Raw genomic sequence first — 18,604 nt, forward strand, 5'->3', positions numbered from 1 at the left:
CGTCCTTTTAGTACACATTTTTTTAAATTTTTTATTGAAATTTAAACCTATTTGTGTTAAGTTAAACACTCTTGGTTTAGATATTGCACATCTGGCATTTAATTTCGTGTTCTTTTTGACGCAAATTTTTTTAAATTTTTTGCCGAAATTTAAACAAACTATTCGTTGAATAATCGAGTATGTAATTTCGCGAATAAAAAGGTAGGAAATCAGTAACCTAACTTTTAGCATGTAAGATTACACATTTTTTTTAGAGTGTAGATGAAAATTAAAAATAATTGTTGTTTTGGATTTATAAAACAAAAGTCAGACATAACGGTTATTTAAGGAATAATTAAATAAAGGTAAAAAAATAATTGCTAAAGAGCGATTTTTTAATAAAAGTTGTAACTGTTACGGTCCTTGCTTTTAAGTTTACATCAGGATATTCCGTTTAGCTAACTGATGGTAATGATTTTCTGAATGTACTACATCTTTTGGAGGTGTCAGGCACCTGGTAAACAATCGCTCTCTTTCAGTTTACTAAAAACGCCACGCCCTCTAGTATAAACTCATATGTGTACATTTACCATACATATTCTTACCAAATTTCGAATTCATGTGAATTAAGGGTCCAAAGATATAGCAATGGTAAAATTTCACGGCTATTGAATGTGCCGCGGCTCCTTGTACAAACTATTTTATATTTACCTCACCATATGCGCCAACTTTAGTTACATATGTCTTCACGCCAAATTTTGAAGTCATGTGACTTATCGTTCCTAAGTTATAGCTGATTACATTTTTATCTGTGGTATGTTCCACGCCCCATTTACAAACTTAATTATATATATGGATACTTTACTTTCCGCATATATCATAGATCCGTCTTCACACTAAATTTTAAAGTAAAGTGATTTCCGGTTCCGAGTTATTTCTGACGAAAAAGTTCATGCCTGTGGTATGTGCCATGCCCCTTTCACAAAAGTAAATATACTTTACTATAAGCATCTAGTACTATCGATATGTATGTCAACATACCAAATTTCAAAGTCGTGTTTCTTACGATTTCGAAGTTATAGTTGATTAAAAATTTCACGCCTACGGGATGTGCCACGCCCCTTGTATAAACTCATTCATATTTACCTCAATATAAGTGCCTACTTTAATTATATCTTCACATCAAATTTTGAAGTCATGTGACTTATCGTTCCTAAGTTATAGCTGATTAAAATATGACGCCTATGGGATATTCCACGCCCCCTTTTACAAACTTTATATACGGATACTTTACTTTAAGCATCTATCATAGATCTGTCTTCACACCAAATTCAAAGTCACGTGACTTACGGTTCCGAAGTTATTGCTGATTAAAGATATCACACCTATGGGATTTGCCAGACGGCCGCTGTGGTGTAGTGGTAAGTAGTGCGCGCTGGGTTCAAGCCCTGGTCAAAGCAACAAAAAAATATAGAAAACATGTTTTTGCTTAAAGGCGGTCGCACCTCGGTAGGAAATGGCAAGCCTCCGAGTGTATTTCTGCCATGAAAACATCTTCTCATAAAAATACAATCGCCGTGTGGAGTCAGCGTAAAACTGTAGGTCCCTTCCCTTTGTGTCAACATCAAGGCGCACAAATCGGAAGAGAATCTTACTATAAGCGCCTACCATGGATATGCCTTCATATCAAATTTTAAATTCATTTGACGAATAATTCCGAAGTTATGGATTAGTAAAACTTTCACACCTACAGGATGTGCCGAGCCCCTTTTACAAAAGTATGGATATACTTTAATATAAGTATCTACCGTAGATATGTATGTCAACACACAGTCATGTGACTTCGAAGTTAGAGCTCATTAAAAATGTCACGCTTATGGGAGGTGCCACGCCTCTTGTCGGATCCCATTTTTTTGCACCCCATGTTATGTCCGAGGTCACTGTCTAGATACCACTTAAAGCCTAATGAAAATCCATTCAGTAGTCCCAGAGATTAGTGAGCTCAAACAGACAATCAAACAAACTACAGTTTTATTATAGTATAGATTTTTGGATGTTCCACGTAACGGTCGAACTTAGGTTCTAAGGGATATTTAAGTGTCGAATGTGTTGAATGTAAGATACATTGCTTTTGCAAAGAAAAAAATGGCCTTTAGGTTTTCTATAAGTTCGCGGCAACCTTGAGTATAGTGTGATGGCAGCGAAGGCAGCCTATTGTCGCGAAAATAGGAAAGCCAAAAATGCCCGCCACTGTTATATCTATACCCTTGGGCAAAAGTGCACTTGGTTATAGAAACGAACTATTTGAAGAAAAGCAAGTGATATGTTTAGCAAAACGATACGCGAGTCATTCGTATTCGATCAATGTATGGATGGATGAGCGGATGTTTTTAGGTACATACACATACCAATGTATTTGCATGTGTATAAATAGGCGCACACTTGTATATACATATGTATGAATGTATATTTATTTGTATAGAAACGGTCGTATAGGTTTCATTGAAATGGGTAAGGCCTGCACAACGTCACGTCAGTTTGTCATTCGTCGGCGCTTAAAGCAAAGCAAGTGAAGCGCTTTAACAGCAAACACGCAAACGGCACAGTGATCGGACTTCAAAAAATTCTGTGTGGTAGAATCTGAAAAAAAAATTTGGTATATTTCAAAAAATGTGGAGATCTCTGGGTTTGGATCAAACTTTGTACAAAAATTAAAAAAATTCTGCAAGGTTTCACCGAAATTGCAAACTTTTTAATTATACTCTAAAACAAATTCAATAGTATAATAAAGTGCAAGATTGAAGTTGCTAAAAATTGCGTTGAGTTTTGGCAATTTTGGCAGTTCCTTTCATATCAAGATATTTTTCGAACATATTTTAAGAGACTTCTGCAACCTTGCGGAGTGTTGCCAACTTTTCTTTTTATCACATCACGAAGTAGCGAACAAATACGGCACGTTCCAGAAACCGCTACAAAGGGATTTGCCGATTTTGACAATTCTCAAGTAAAAGTAAACAACGCCTTAGAAATTTTAGATGCACTGAAATTTGATAATACCTTCACAAAAATCGCCGTTTTTTAACATTTTCGCTATTAATTCTTTGTATAAATCATATATTTTGCAATTTAACACAATAAAACCACGTTTCCTGTCGAAAAATTTATTACTGAGAAAATTTACTATTTCAAGGTTTATTTTATCCTCCCATTCGGCTTTGCTTACTTTTACTTGAGAAATTTCATCGTCGACGGGAAAGCGGAATCTGGTATTATATCATTCTTGTTACCATATAGTGTTTAGTGTTGAACAATTTTTGCTCTTAAAATTAAGAAAATTATGTCGAGCAAAAATATAAATAATTAAAAACGCAAATATGTGGTAGATTTCAGACCTTGAGTGGTAGATGCTCAAAAAAGTGGCAGATCTACCACAATGTGGTAAAAGTCCGATCACTGCACCGGCATTTCTCCGCTGCCTTCGCTAACCAGCGTTGCCGTTTTCTAATTCTCGAGCGGAGTGAAAAGAACCAAAAGTGTGGAGTGTTTTTGGGTTTTTTCGCAGTGTCAAAGTAACAGTCGTTGGCCAAACTCATTTGTGTTATAAACATATACTTGCCTGTGTACATATATCTACATACCTGTTGTTTTTAAATATTAACAATGTTTTGCAAGCTAAAATTTTTTTGTAATTTTTTTTAAGAAATGTGGTTTATGTTATAAAGAAACTATAAAAATCAAAGTTTTATATTTATACACAATTAAGGAAAGTTCAACTATTCATCAAAACTTTCTATCATTATGCAGTTTCATAACCCATTCAATTTTGCTATAATAATGTGTAAATTTTAAGTGGCTCGTGTTGATTTTTTAAATTTTTTTGCAGGCGTTTCTACACAGTCTCTACAAAGTATGAACAAAATTTATTTTATATAGAAAAAAGTTTTTTTTTCTTTTTCGATGATGATATCATTGCCTTTTTATGATCAGGAAACATTGAATACAAATTTTCACAATTTTATCAACAGTGAGTTAGGTATTTCCAAATTATTATTTTTTTTTGCAAATAGCTTACGTATAAACTAGAGACCATAACGATTAGCTATAATAAATAAAATTAAATATTACTGTATAATTATAACTGAACAAAGTCAATTTGTTTTCGTCTCCTGAGACGAAAATCGTTAGACTAAAAGCTTTTTAATCTTCTCCTAATAATTATCTGGGAGTTTTTTTATTTTTGGTCTCGCGGGGTTACTATTTTAAGATGGAAATTATTTTCGTCTTATCATAGTAGTTATATGGGACTTTTGTGAACCCAAATATTAGGACAATCCATAATTATATTGGGTCTCTGATATAAACCTAGCAGGTATATATTTGGGGTATTCACAACGGTGTCGTAAGTGTCGTATTGTTAGGGGGTTCGAAAAGTACCATCAAAGTCATTTTATGCATTCTCGCAGTGTTAAAGAACAGTTAACTGTGGTTTCAAGTTCTATAAACATTTATTTAAGCTTTTAAAGTTTGCGACATACAAAAATACGACACTTACGATACTGTTGTGAATCCCTCAATTAATTTTCATTCATAGTAAATATTTGATTCTGAGAATCTTAACCCTAGAATACTAACCTTATTTTTTATTCCTTTAATACTAACGTTCGCCTGTGAGGCTGCTTTGAAAAAAAGGACAAATTCTGTCTTTCTAAAACCTTAATTTGTTTAAAAAATGGGCTTAAACATATTTCATATGTTTTTAAAGTAAAAAAATAAAATAATTTAATAATTTTTTTAATATTAATAAAAATAATTCGTATTGAAAATAACACATATTTTATAATCTTTTTGAAAGGGGTCATTTTAAAAAATTAAAAAAAAAAAAAACATTTAAAAGCGAACGCACTCAAACAATCCATAAATTATCTTAAAGGTATTCGTATTTACTTTCACACTTAAAAGGAATTAGTTGTTTATCTTTTCTATTATGACCTGTACTTAAAAATGAAATCGACTTTTTTGTATCACATTGGGCCTTATGAATAAAAACTAAGATCCTTTACGTAAAGTTATTTGAATAAATCAAGTAAAAGGTTTGAAATCTTAAGAAAAAGCAACTGCTTAGTTTTTATTCATAGGGCGCATTCACTGAAATTCACTATCGGTTCCATTCAACGATATTTCTGAAAAAAATACAGCAAACAAAATTACCTTTACTACTAAAGTTCGCCTGTCAGGCGTCAAGAGGGCGTGGAACTTAACCGCGCAAGGCCACTGTACAATGTGCGTTTGCTAACAGCCTCGTACAGCGCTAAGCTGAGTTGGCGCGAACGTTTACTTTGATTATTAAAAGCGTTCCTGAAATATCGCGCGGAAACCGAATTCGTTCCGCCTCACAGGCGAACGTTAGTATTCTAGGGTTAAAATGGTAGTGCTTTTGCAAAAGAGGCAGTGACGTAATGTTCGGCTTAAAAAAGGAGTGAATCCACTGTTGCCAACCGTCCCGCTTTCGGCGGGACTGTCCCGAATTTAAGAGCTATGTCCCGATCCCGGTACGACACATGCCGGGACGCAAAATGTCCAGGTTTTTCGCAAGAAAAAAAATTAAAACATCTCCTTGTAAAAATATTTAGAACTTTTAAGATATGTACTATATGCCGTATTTTGGTTTCTATTGCGATTTCCGGCAGACTGTTTCATTAATAACTAAAAATGCAATGCGGTAGTGCTATGCATACAGCTGTTTGCTAACAATTTGTGCCAACGCCGTTGAATCCGCTGATGATTTTAAAAAGTTAATTGTTTCCCTTTGAATGTGTAAATTCTTGAGTGGAGATGTAAAAAATATCTGTAATTTTGTCCCGGCTAAAATGAGTGAATTGCAGGAAAGAGTCAAAAACGCGATTGCTATTTTATGGACGAATGAATTTTAAACAAAGAATTTAAGCCGTGGCTGCTTGAGGAAGACGCAATTTTTACCAACTTCAAACTACAATGACAACGTGTAAGTAATTTCCTGAGTTTTGCACATAGTCTAGACATATTTTTTTATGTTTTTTGTTGTAAGATTATCTATATTTTTATTAAAAGTCGTGTGAAAAGTTCTCTGCGCCAATAATTTAGTGTTGCACTGTACATATTTACATACATATCGATACCTGAGTGCATCGGCGTAGCCAGAATGAAATTGAGGGGGGGGCTCGACCCTATTAAGCTGGCATTTCANGGGGGGGGGGGGGGGGGGGTGGTCGAGCACCCCCCTGCCCCTACCTGGCTACGCCCATGCCTGAGTGGAAGATCGACCTATCTTTTCAAGAACGCCCTATCTCAGAATTTAGTTGGAGAACGCCCTTTCTCAAAATTTGATTGAAGAACGCCGTATCTCAGAATTCGGTTCAAAAACGCCCTATCTCGGCACATTTTCACATTTTCAATTCTGAGATAGGGCGTTCTTTCAACCAAATTCTGAGGTAGGGCACTTTTCAATAAAATTCTGAAATAGGGCGTTCTTCATTTAAATTATGAAGTAGGGCGGTTTCTGAGATAAGGCGTTTTCGAACTGGCTGCCGAGACAGGTCGATCTTCTACCAGGTGCCGATATATAGAAATTTATAATTTGGTGTAATTTTTATTTAAATTTTAATTTACTTTTTAAGTTATATAAAAGTAACATTGAAGTATCGTTTTATGAAAATTTTTATGCATCCATGAAATTTTATATTGTTTTGTGGTTCTGAGAACATGTTTATGTTTCTATGAAATTTTATATTGTTTTGTGGTTCTAAATAAAAAATTTTCAAAATTTATGTCGTTTAATATGTTATATTACCTACCCTCTTTCCTAACATTGCGTGTCCCGGTTTCAAGAAAGCAAAGGTTGGCAACCGTGAGTGAAACACTCCGATCAGAGTGAAAACGGCAACGCTGCCACTAACGTCAATAGCAATATATTTCGCACCGGCAACAGTAATTGAAAATCGTCGCAGTAACAAAACTAATTTTACATTATGGAGTAAATATTGTGGATATTGTATGCATGTATGTACGAAAATACATAGGTACATATGTACGAAAAAATACCGGGGAGTACTTAGCGCATGTTTGCTGTACACATGTAGATATCTATTTACATATGTACATATTTATACGTATGTGCATACGTTTGTGAACATAGAAACTATACACACTCATCAAATTATTTACAAAATCGTAAGGCGTATTAGTGGCGGTGCTAAATATGTGTCATATCCATTAGATACAATATGCAATTTGCGCGTATCTGTTAAATATTTATGTATGACATGCATATACATATATATATGTATATGTACATGTGTATTTATTACCTGTTGCTCACAACTTATCGAAATACAGTCTAGGGCTTAAGCGCGTAATGTAGAATGGCGAAATAATTTATAAAAGTGTTTTAGTGCGCTGGTGATAATCGTGGCATACAACTCGGTTAGCGGCTATGCATCAGTATTTTTCGTTATCGAACACAATTAGAGAAATTTTATATTACTTCTGAAGACGCGGCATCGGTAAATCAAAACAACAGGCATATATGTATGTGCATATGTATGTAGTGCGCGATATTTGCAAAGGAACCCAGTAGAAATCGGTTGCATGCATTTGTGAAGTGTGCATGCTGTATGAGTGAAAAAGTGTGAACGATTCATGAGCGGTCATGAATTTCCAGAAATAAAGTCAAATTCTGGCGAACTTTAAGCGAACGTACTTTGTTGTTGCTTTAAGTACATTTCTCTATAAATTTGTCTACTATACAGCATCGCAAAATGTTTGTAATAGGGATGCAAATCAAAAAAATACCTACATCGATGTTTTTTTCGATTTGATGCATCGAAATATAGCATCGATCCATATCGATTATCGTATAAAAACATCGCTATTTTCGATGCATCGAATGTTTCTTTTAATTAAAAATATACAGCAGGAAAATAAAACAACAAGAAATGTATTTAGTGATTTAAATAGTTAAAAATTCAAGTTTTTTCTGTTCTTTTAAGAAGTCTTTGAAAAAAGTTTTCGGAAGGTGCTGAAGTGGCGACAGTTGTTAAATGTTTATAAGCATATTGAAGTAATATAAAGCGGTTCACTGGCATTCTATTTCGGTGCACTTATTTGGCAATTTCTTATCATAACTTTTTCTTTTATTTGACTTTCATGTTAACCCTTTTGAGTAAGAAATGATGAAGTTTTTTTATTTAAACAGTCGCTTGTTCAAAAGCACACATACATATGTAACTGATGGACCAGAATTGGCAAAAGCCAAAATGACAAACTCAAACTTGCTAGCACAATTTATATTATTTCACTATGTTGATAAGCTATGTGTAAAAATTTTGGAAATTGCTCTTTAAAATCTGTCCAAATTTCAAAAGAATTTTAGAGTGTCAATATCATATCAATTAATATCATATTGTATATGGTATTTTGGCACTAAACGTCTCTACTAATAAAGTAGCAATTTATTAGTACAAATAACTCATACATTTTGGATAATATTAATAGAATGTACATACATTCTGAAAAATTCACATTTAGAACAGTTACTCAAGTAGCATAGTGGTTAGTTAGTGATTAATTCTACCAAAACTCACAAATTTACACCAAGTTATACACCAGTGTGCTACTTGAGTACTAGAGCGAAGAGCTTGGAAGCATACAAATAATGTAGAGTACATTGCACGCAAAATTCGATGCATCGAAAAAAAATACATCGATATATCGATGTATATCGGAAAGTCCAAAACATCGGTTTTATTCGATGCATCGAATAGCAAACATCGATGTTTCCGATGCATCGATGTTTTGTTGCATCCCTAGTTTGTAATATTTTCAGTGTAGTGCAAAAGTTTTAGCGAACGGACGTGTTGTGCGATAATATTTTCGGCACTAACAGAGCTTTTACATGATATGGATTTTTGTTTATACTCGTATGTGCCATAAATAAAAATGTATCAGAAAAGTAGAATTTACATATGGAAATATATGTATATCGTGTTAGAATGCTTTAACACTATTCCATTAATGCAGAATTACTACATGTGCAAGCACTAATTATGTGTATTTTTGTATGCCTGCATACTAGGGCTTTTGCATGTTTGAAACATTAATACAGCCATATGCATACAACAGTAGTACAAGTGTATGGTTAGAGTTAGAAATGGGCGCGGGATATAGGGACCCGCGGGACCCACGGTACTGATTTAAAATTGGCCGGGATGGGCGGTATCGGGAAGATCTGTAAAAATATGGCGGGCGGGACGGGACCAAAATCCTTTCCGGACACTCCCGATAAAACCGCTACCCCCGCAAATTCAGAAAACCTTCCTTAAAAACGATGTTTGATATATGCCAGATCTTTCATTATTATTTTAATTTTTTTTAAATAATTTGAAAGACATGAACATTTTTGTCAACCTTCGATCGGTTTGCAAACCTCGCCACACTCATCTCAACCGATCGTTTCAATTCGTTGTCCGTTTGTAGCCTGCTTTAGAGATAGATATCGGGACCCACGAGACTCGCGGTACAATTCTGAAAAACGTCGGGATGGGCGGGTTCGGGACTTAAAAATCGAATTTCGAGATGGGCGGGATCGGGATTATAAACTTAGTCCCGTGCCCATATCTAGTTAGAGGACACATACGCTCTGAGTCAAATTTTCTGAAACGGGCCACTAAAAATTAAATAATAGAATTTCAAATATGTTTTGGCAGATATTCAAAGATCTATATGTGAAAATGAATGTCTTAAAATATTTTTTGAAAATTTCAATTTTTCAAAAATTTATTCATAAATGAATTTTTGACCTTGTTTTCATAAATCTTATATATAAAAATAAGTGCACGTTTTTGGTGTGACCTCATAACTTGAGAACGGCTTCACCGAATTCAACCAAATTTATGTGGCATATTCGACCTATCATGCAGATGGTTATGCGAAGTTTGCTCGAATTCGGAAAAAGGGGCGTGGCACCACCCATACTAACTAAAATATAAAAATAAGTGAACGTTTTTGGTGTGATCATATAACTTGAGAACGGCTTCACCGAATTCAACCAAATTTATGCGGCATATTCGGGCTATCATGCAGATGGTTTACGTGAAGTTTGCTTGAATTCGGAAAAGGGGGCGTGGCGCCTCTATTTTATATATAAAAATTAGTGAGTTAGCTTATAACTTGAGAACGGCTTCACCGAATTCAACGAAATTTATATAGTTTATTCGGGGTTATTCGGGCGGTATTGGAAAAGAGGGCNTACATTGATATTCGGTCTTTCTATCTTGGACTTTGGAGAATCAACACGTGTGTTTAATATAGTTCTTAATTCATATTTCATTTTATTTTTTTTGTCAATTTCAATATTTTTGCACAAATTTGTTACAGCGTTTCGTACGAAAAGTTTGAGTACACTGGAAATTTTCCATGCAGGTATTTCTCCTCATTGATTTATAGTGAACAAAACCATTGTGGGAAATTGTGGCTGTGTTGTGTTCTTTGGCTTCGAATGAAGTTTTTTCAAGTGCTCTTTTACTGTCGATTGTGAATTTCATTTGATTATTTTAAAAAAAGTGCGTTTACCATACGATTTATCGAATTCGTTCCTATGCATTGAGTTTTTCGTTCGCTATTGAATAAAATGCCACGATCCTGTCGTTCAAATATAGGCCGACATACGCGTCTTGCGAACATGATGTTATCGCAAAGAAGATCGCAAAATGTTGAGGAGCACTCCCAACCAAAGGAAGTACGGCGTGCAGGATTTTTCATTAATTTTTCAATATATGGCGTAGAGAAGCACACCGGGGTACCGCTAGTTTTATATATTAATTGCAATATTTCCGTAAATATTGAATGAAAAAGAACCAAATTTTAATGGTGCATTCAGAAAAGTAGCAGAATCGAAAAAAATTTTCATACTGGAAAAATTTAATTTTTTAATAGTATTAAATAATAATAAATTTCCCAATAAACAATTGACAATTTAACAGACTTCTCCTTGTGTTAAACAATAAAAAAATTTACGATCTTATTCTATAAAGTATACATCAGTGGCGTAGCCAGGGGCGGGGGGGTATTTGGGGGGATAGATCCTCCTTCGTCAGTGAAATGAAACTTTTTATTTTTGAATTAATAACACAATACTATTTTACCCTTCCGATTTATAATTTTCTTATTTCAGACTGATGACAAATTATCTTTTAATGAATATATAAAATTATCGGTTGGTAGATTATGTATTTGAATATTTGCGACATACACTAGGCCATGTTGCTTAGTTTCCCACAGTGTTGGGAAATAATCTATAATCTATACAAAAACTGTACTTTTCGACTGTAAATTGTATCGACTTTTTAATTTGCTCATATACATGCATGCAAAATACATAGCTGTGACTTATTGTTGATTTTTAGTATACTTTTTTTTTTTGATGAAGGCGTTGCTCATTTTCTTCATTAAAAAAATCGTCGAACATACTTAGGTAATATGGAAGAAAATTACCGACTTCGTCAAAAATATGCCATACATCAACTGTAAATCACAGCTACTTTAAATTTGCACTTTATTAGACTAAAATTGAATGAGCTAAAAAACTGCAAAATATTAAGAGATAAAATTGAAATAGAAAGTTCGAAATTTTTAAGAAAGTTTGCCGATTTTTTTGAATGTTGTTTAAAGATTAAACTTATTTTCATTTAGTGTTTGTTAAGGAATAAACCATATTTTTATAAACAAATAATTCAAATTAAAATATAATAAAATAAATAGTCAAATCTAGTCAATATGTGAGTGTCGTGAAGTTATGATATTTAAGAACATCTCTTTCTTAATTAACGATGACACTGTTTCTATATGAAGCTGATTTCAACATTTTGTTTTAATAAAATTTAGTATCGAATCTATTCTTTCAAAACTTGCCTACTTGGTTCGTTCAAAACCTTGTTTCAAAGCTTATAAAGGCAAAAAGGAGAAGGCGAAGACAAAAAGAGAATAAAAAAATTTCCCGCAGTGAATTTTCAGATTTTTAAAACATTATAGTAATTTTAATTTTTTAAATTTAAATAAAGCATGAAGACCCCATGGAATAAACGAGCAGAAAAAAATATAATACGGTAAAACTGGCACATACATAAATATATGAAAGAATGCACTCGGCGACGAATCTAGCCATTGTGTGTCACAAATTTAAGTTATCGATGGAAATTTTTTTTCAATCTTACCATATCTACCTCGCCTACCTACCTACTACAGATGTCGCCCTATGCACTATGCTTTTTTATAGGAACTTTTCAAAGCAAAGGTGTCGGACACACAACATTGCAAGTTGATAAAAGCGTTGTAAAAAGTACGAATGTTTAAACATTACTGTGGATACGCGAAACCACTACCGACGTTGGAACGCAGCTCCGATAAACCTTGGCCCGTTCGTCGTTGCATGCTTATCTTTTTATCAACACAATTATCTTATGAAGGATTGGTACTTTATGAATGGAACATGTTTAATTAAGTACGTTTACTAATTTGGTTATTTAATTACAACGGTGATTTTTTTATATTTTTACAATTACATATTCTGAGTGGTTTGAAAAAATCTTACATTCTAAACAATTTGAAGCAGAAAGTTTGTAGCAATGAAACTGGCGTGTTCCCTTGATAGTTTTGGCTGTAGGAAAACGTTTCTCCAACACCTTCTCATGTTTTTTATATTCAGCTAAAGTACAAAAATCAAAATCAACTTTCTTGAAAACAATTTTTGTGTAGAAAGAAAAGTTTTGTCCTGCAGACTAGCGCGGTATTTTTTAACGCAGCCACCAATGCCATCGCAAGCTCCTTTTCCGTGTGCAGTGACACTGATATACGCGATTCTCATTAGCTAACGGACGCTTCGTCTGTACTAGAGGTGTACAATATCAGAAATGCGGTAATGAATCAAATTCACTTGACAGTAAATGAAGTGAAAATCAATGCTTGCTCGCCATTAAAACAAACACTGTAGTGTCGCTACTAACTATTATTACTGCAATGGCAGTATTTGTTTCCTTACTGCAAATACTGATTTACACTAAGGAGAGTAAAGTAACGCGACAGTAAAACAGTTAAGTGTATAGCGAATGCCAGCAGTGTATTCCATGTTAGTCATTTTGTGTTAGTACGCCGTGATACTAGTATCAACTATTATTTTATAAACAGCATTTCAAATCATTAATGCACACCTCTAGTCTGTACTCAAGATTCCCAGAATCTAGGAGCCTCATGATTTCGAAAATAAATTTAGTCACTGAGATTTCAATAATTATTAATATAAAGAATTAATCGTAAGAATTATAAACATATGTAATAATAATATACCTATATGCTTTTTAAAACGTATGCATGGAACGACGGGCACAGGGTTTATCGGCGCTGCGTTCCAACGTTGGTAGTGGGTTCGCGTATCCACGGTAATGTTTAAACATTCGTACTTTTTTATGGGATAGAGTGCACTAAAATATTTTTGCACGAATTTTTAGTGCATACTTTATAGAATAAGATCGTAAATTTTTTTTTGCTTAACACAAGGAGAAGTCAGTTAAATTGTCAATTGTTTATTGGGAGATTTATTGTTATTTAATAATATTAAAAAATTAAATTTTTCCAATATGAGTATTTTGTTCGATTCTGCTACTTCTTCTGAATGCACCATTAAAATTTGGTTATTTTTCATTCAATATTGACGGAAATATAGCAATTAATATATAAAATTGATGAAAACAAGGTCAAAAATTCATTTATGAATACATTTTTGAAAAATTTAAATTTTCAAAAAATATTTTAAGACATTCATTTTCACATATAGACCTTGGAATATCTGCCAAAACATATTTGAAATTGTACTACTTAATTTTTAGTGGCCCGTTTCAGAAAGTTTGACTCTCTGAGAAACCACACGTGTTAAATGGAAATGAAAGTACATTTATACTGGCATGCACACACAGCAGCAATTTCATGCCACCAAAATCGAAGTCGTATGCATAAGATTTCTACTGTTAACAGACGAATGCACATACATACTAGGGCAATACATCTAAACGCGTAAATGCCTCGTAACAATGTAAACCTCGTAAACTTACTTAATTTTGTATGGAAACCGGTTTATTTACGATGTATACGCAGTTACGAGCCATTTACGCGTTTAGATGAATACCCTGAGTATGTATTTACAAGTGTGCATAAATACGTAGTTGCATACTCGCTTCGCACAGGGAAATTACACAAGATTTGTGCCCGATTTTTGTCCGGCACTAAACGCATGCACTTTCTTGCGCTTTATGTTATCGAACAGACCTAATATGAAGCAGTAATTCTGTAGCATCCTTGCAGTGAAACCCCAAACTAGTCACGAAAAATTCTAGTTTACAACTAGAATTTCCTGACAGAAACCGAACTAGTTCGAAAATGATCAGACTTGTGACAAGTACAAAACGATTTAGTCATGCCATGTTTTATTTGACTTCGACAGTTTAATACAATAAAGTATACAAAATATTATAACTTTTATTTGGGTATATTTTGTAAACCAATAAATCGTAAATCGTAATTGTAAATAAAAAAAAAATGTTAATTAAATCATTAATTTTAATTGCATTATTATTTTGTTATTTTTGATTATTTTCAATAATTTTTGAATTTTTTTAATTACACGATTAACATAATTATTTGTTAATTTCTATTATCAATCAACAAGCCGAACAATGGATAAAAATTATGAACTATTTATTTATTTTATTCTTATCCAAATCTCAAATATAAACATTAATTATTACCTTTATAAATTTTTAAAACGAATATACTAAAATGTGCAAAGTTAATGAATTTATTTTATTTTAATTAACTCTTTAATTTCTATTTTAGTTCACTCAAAAATGAACTAGAAGTATTAATTTTATTTTTAACTAAAATGTTTTCTTTTGCGTATGCAATATTATTAAAAAAGATAAAAATATAGTATTTATTGTACCTGAAACCTTTTACTTTTAATAACATTTAATGAAAAATGCATTTATATTTATGTTCGAAAGTCTGGAATATTTATGTATTTATTTTTGCTTTTAATTAATACTCAAAAAATTTAACACTAATTATTGGCAAATCTAAGGCCGCTAAATAAAATTGTGTAATATATTAAAGTACACTTAATCAAAAGTTTTTTATTGTATATTCATGAATTCATTTCATTTTTTGACTGCCAAAGTAGTGGTTTTGGTCCATAATTGGACTAGCATTTTTCTGCCTATTTTAAACTAGTATGAGACTGGTATATTTCTGACCGAAATCTGACAATTGCCATCTCGTAGGACATCCCCATGCTAAAAATACCAGTTGATTGTATGGAAAAAAGTTAGTTGGCTGACTAGTTGGGCATGCGGTTCATACTAGTTGTGAGGTAGTTTACAACTAGTACATTTGACTACAGGGATTATTTCAAATATGCCGCTTTAGAGTTGTGACAGTCTTTTACTTAATCTCCGACATATGCATTAGTAGATACTTAATTGTATACAGGGTGTCNGGGGGGGGGGGGGGGGGGGGGGGGGGGGGGGGGGGGGGGGGGGGGGGGGGTCAGCTCCCTGATAAGCAAACATTTTTCAGGTAAAAGTGTCGTCGTTCTTGAAATATTTAAATTTTTTTGAATTAAAAAAAATCGGGCCTTTTCATGTATTTTCTTTAACTGCATCTACAAACAAGGCTATACTTAGTAAATTTTTTATGTAAAATACTTCCAGATAGTTGCTTCTCCCTATTCAAATGCAATGTAGTAAAAATATATTAAGGAACCGTTATAAAATTACGACTATATTGGGAATTTTAACTTTTTGATATTTTGTTCCCCAACTTTGACTATCTCTAGTGAAAAGAAAATGTACCGAGCTATAACTCTACATTAAGTAGCTCTTATTACTGACCAATGACATGCTAAATAGTACAAAGGTACATTATTAAATACATGCTCCTGACATTATTTTATGTTACTTACCGGGATTCGGACTAGAGTCAATAAAAAGGGCTATATCTATCAATATTTTTTGTAAAGGATGGGTTCACGTGAAATAAAACATACATGAGTTGTTTACCGAAAAATTTATTCATTTATTGATAAAATATGTTCGAATTGGCGACCTTCTACTCTAATTTCAATGTTCCTAGCAGAATTTTGCGGCATACTGATTTGTTTAGAGTCGCTATTAGCAAAACTCTTTACAGCCGAAATGCTCCTTTAAATAGAACTTTGCAAGAAATCAATACGATTTCTAGTTTTCTAGACCTTGATCTCTCTATGCCAGAGGGTATTTTCCGAAATCGGCTTGAATCTTACTTAAGTAATCTGTAATAATATTTTATAATATGTAATTTTTTCTAATATGTGTACTCTGTAAGAACATCCTGTTGATAGACTTCATAAACAAATAAATAAATAATAAAATAAATAAATAAATAATACAACCTCGGCACCTTTTAAGAAAATACACTTATAGAGATCTTAAACTCAATTGGGCTATCTCAGCAGCAGCTCCATTTATTTGTTCCGGCAAATGCTCTTCGTTTTGAATTATTTTTGAATAAATTTTGTCCTTAAGACAGCCCCAGTAGAAAAAATGTAATGGATTCAGGTCTGGCGATCGAGCAGGCCACGTGGTTGGCCCGTATCGTCCAATCCATCGGCGAGGATAAGTTTCGTCTAAATGAGCTCTTACTTCACGACGCCCGTAGTGAGCAGGGCATCCGTCATTTTGCTGCTATAGTCTTCGCCGCAGGTTTAAGGGTACATCTTCTAAAAGAGTTGGAAGCCGTTCCTGAAGGAACTTTAAATTACTGTGGGAGTTGAGAGTGGGCGGCAGTTCGACAGGTCCCAATATCTGACAATTAAAAATACGGCACCATAAATTTATTTTGTACTGGTACTGCGAACGATCTTATCTCATTTCGTGAGGATTGTCTATCTGCAAACTGTGAAGGTTATGTAAATTAAAATAACCATCACATTTGCATGATGATTCATCGCTCCAAATTATTTTATTAAAAAAGTTGGGGTCTGATTCATGCATTCGCAACATTTCACTGCAAAATCTAACCCTCGACAGGTAATCTCTCTCTTGTAGAGCCTGAACACGTTGAATGTGGTAGGGATGGTATTTTAAAGCTTTGTGAACTGTAGTTTTTGGTATTCCAGTCCGTCTTTCCATCATTCTCCCTGAAGTCGATGGACCTAGTTCCACTTCCTCTAACACAACTTTAACATCTACTGTTGCAGGATGTCCTGTCTCACCACAACGCCTTCCAGGTATGCGACCTTAAAAAGTTAAAAATGATAGTTAAAAGAAGAATAGCTTCAAACAAGAAAGGTGTAAAAATTACTTACCTTCAGATATTTCTCTATGGGTGCGGGGAATACTTCACGACCCGGATGCCGACGATTTGGGTATCGCTCTGCATAGGGTCTTTGAGCAGCTCTGGCATTACAGCAAGCTTCACCGTAAATTAGGTGAATATCCGCATGCGACGTATACTGCGTATTCTCTGTCATAGTATTAATAACTAGGGATGGCAACGATTAATCATTTGATTGCATTAATTGATTATGTTGCAACGATTTAATTGAATCCAACGATTAGTTTTCTTATCTCAAGTAATCGATTAATGGATTTATTTTGCTTAGGATAATCGAAAAATATAAACGGTTCAAAACAACAGTAAAAAGTATTATTCTCTTTACGTGTGGCTAGGCTAAAAAAAATATCAACGTAAACGGAACCATATGGCAAATATACTAAATAATTAAAGTACAACCCTGTTATAAGTGGACACCATTCGTGAAAATTAACGTACGCATTTGGAGTTTACTAAAGAGTTAAAATATTCTACCATGGCACCGCCGAAAAGCATTGCATGGAATCATTTTGATAAGCGAGGAAATAGTTTGGCAAAATGCAAGTATTGTGCAAAAATAAAATAATACATCAAATAACACCACGAATATGATGCAACATTTGACGCTAAAGCATGCCTTAGAAATTTCGAAGTCCGAGGTAAGGAAGTTGGTATACACTTTGTAAACAACTAAATACTTGCTTTTAATTATTTTAGAAAAATTGCGACAAAATAATTTCCATTGAGGAGGGCGCATCTACGTCATCTGCTGCATCTATCAGCAAGGAATCTAGAGGTAAAGAACTTGCGTCAAAAATGTGTTCTGGTGTTAAATTTCAAGGGTCTCGCCAGCCAAGTTTGTTAGACGTTATGTCAAACGTTACAGATTACAAAGGTAATTTTACTTAAACATGTGGTGATAATTCAGCAAAATCTAAGTCTTTACTTTTATAGAAGGAGACGAAAAGCACTCAAAATTATTTTTGTCAATAGCGAAGATGGTAGTTATTGACAACTTACCTTTCCGCTTTGTTGAAGGAGTGGGCTTCAAAAAATGTTTAAAGAATAATTTTCCTCTCTACAAAATTCCAACGAGAAATACAATCAAATCGCATATTGATAATCTGTTTGAGGAAGAAAATACTAAATTTAAGGCATTTATAAAAGACTGCAATCATATCTGTTTAACAACTGA

General features: G+C 33.6%; 1 protein-coding gene across 8 annotated transcripts in view; it reads left to right on the forward strand.

Moving 5' to 3' along the window:
- Positions 1 to 2,532: 2,532 nt before the first annotated feature.
- Positions 2,533 to 18,604, forward strand: part of LOC108358004 (CUGBP Elav-like family member 2) — a 364,101-nt gene continuing 348,029 nt past the window's right edge. For 2 of the 8 annotated variants that reach the window (XM_017609110.1, XM_017609115.1), the window contains exons 1-2: positions 3,371 to 3,548; positions 5,610 to 5,980. The gene's annotated coding sequence lies outside the window, so the exon portion shown is untranslated. Of the gene's footprint in view, positions 2,613 to 3,370; positions 3,549 to 5,609; positions 5,981 to 7,389; positions 7,543 to 18,604 lie in introns of those variants that run through there. The other 6 variants (XM_017609111.1, XM_017609116.1, XM_017609113.1 and 3 more) reach the window with 4 other exon arrangements.

This window comes from Rhagoletis zephyria, unplaced genomic scaffold (genome assembly GCF_001687245.7).
Source record: "Rhagoletis zephyria isolate East Lansing unplaced genomic scaffold, Rhagoletis_zephyria_1.1 Rzeph_scaffold_00191, whole genome shotgun sequence".
NCBI classification, from domain to species: domain Eukaryota; kingdom Metazoa; phylum Arthropoda; class Insecta; order Diptera; family Tephritidae; genus Rhagoletis; species Rhagoletis zephyria.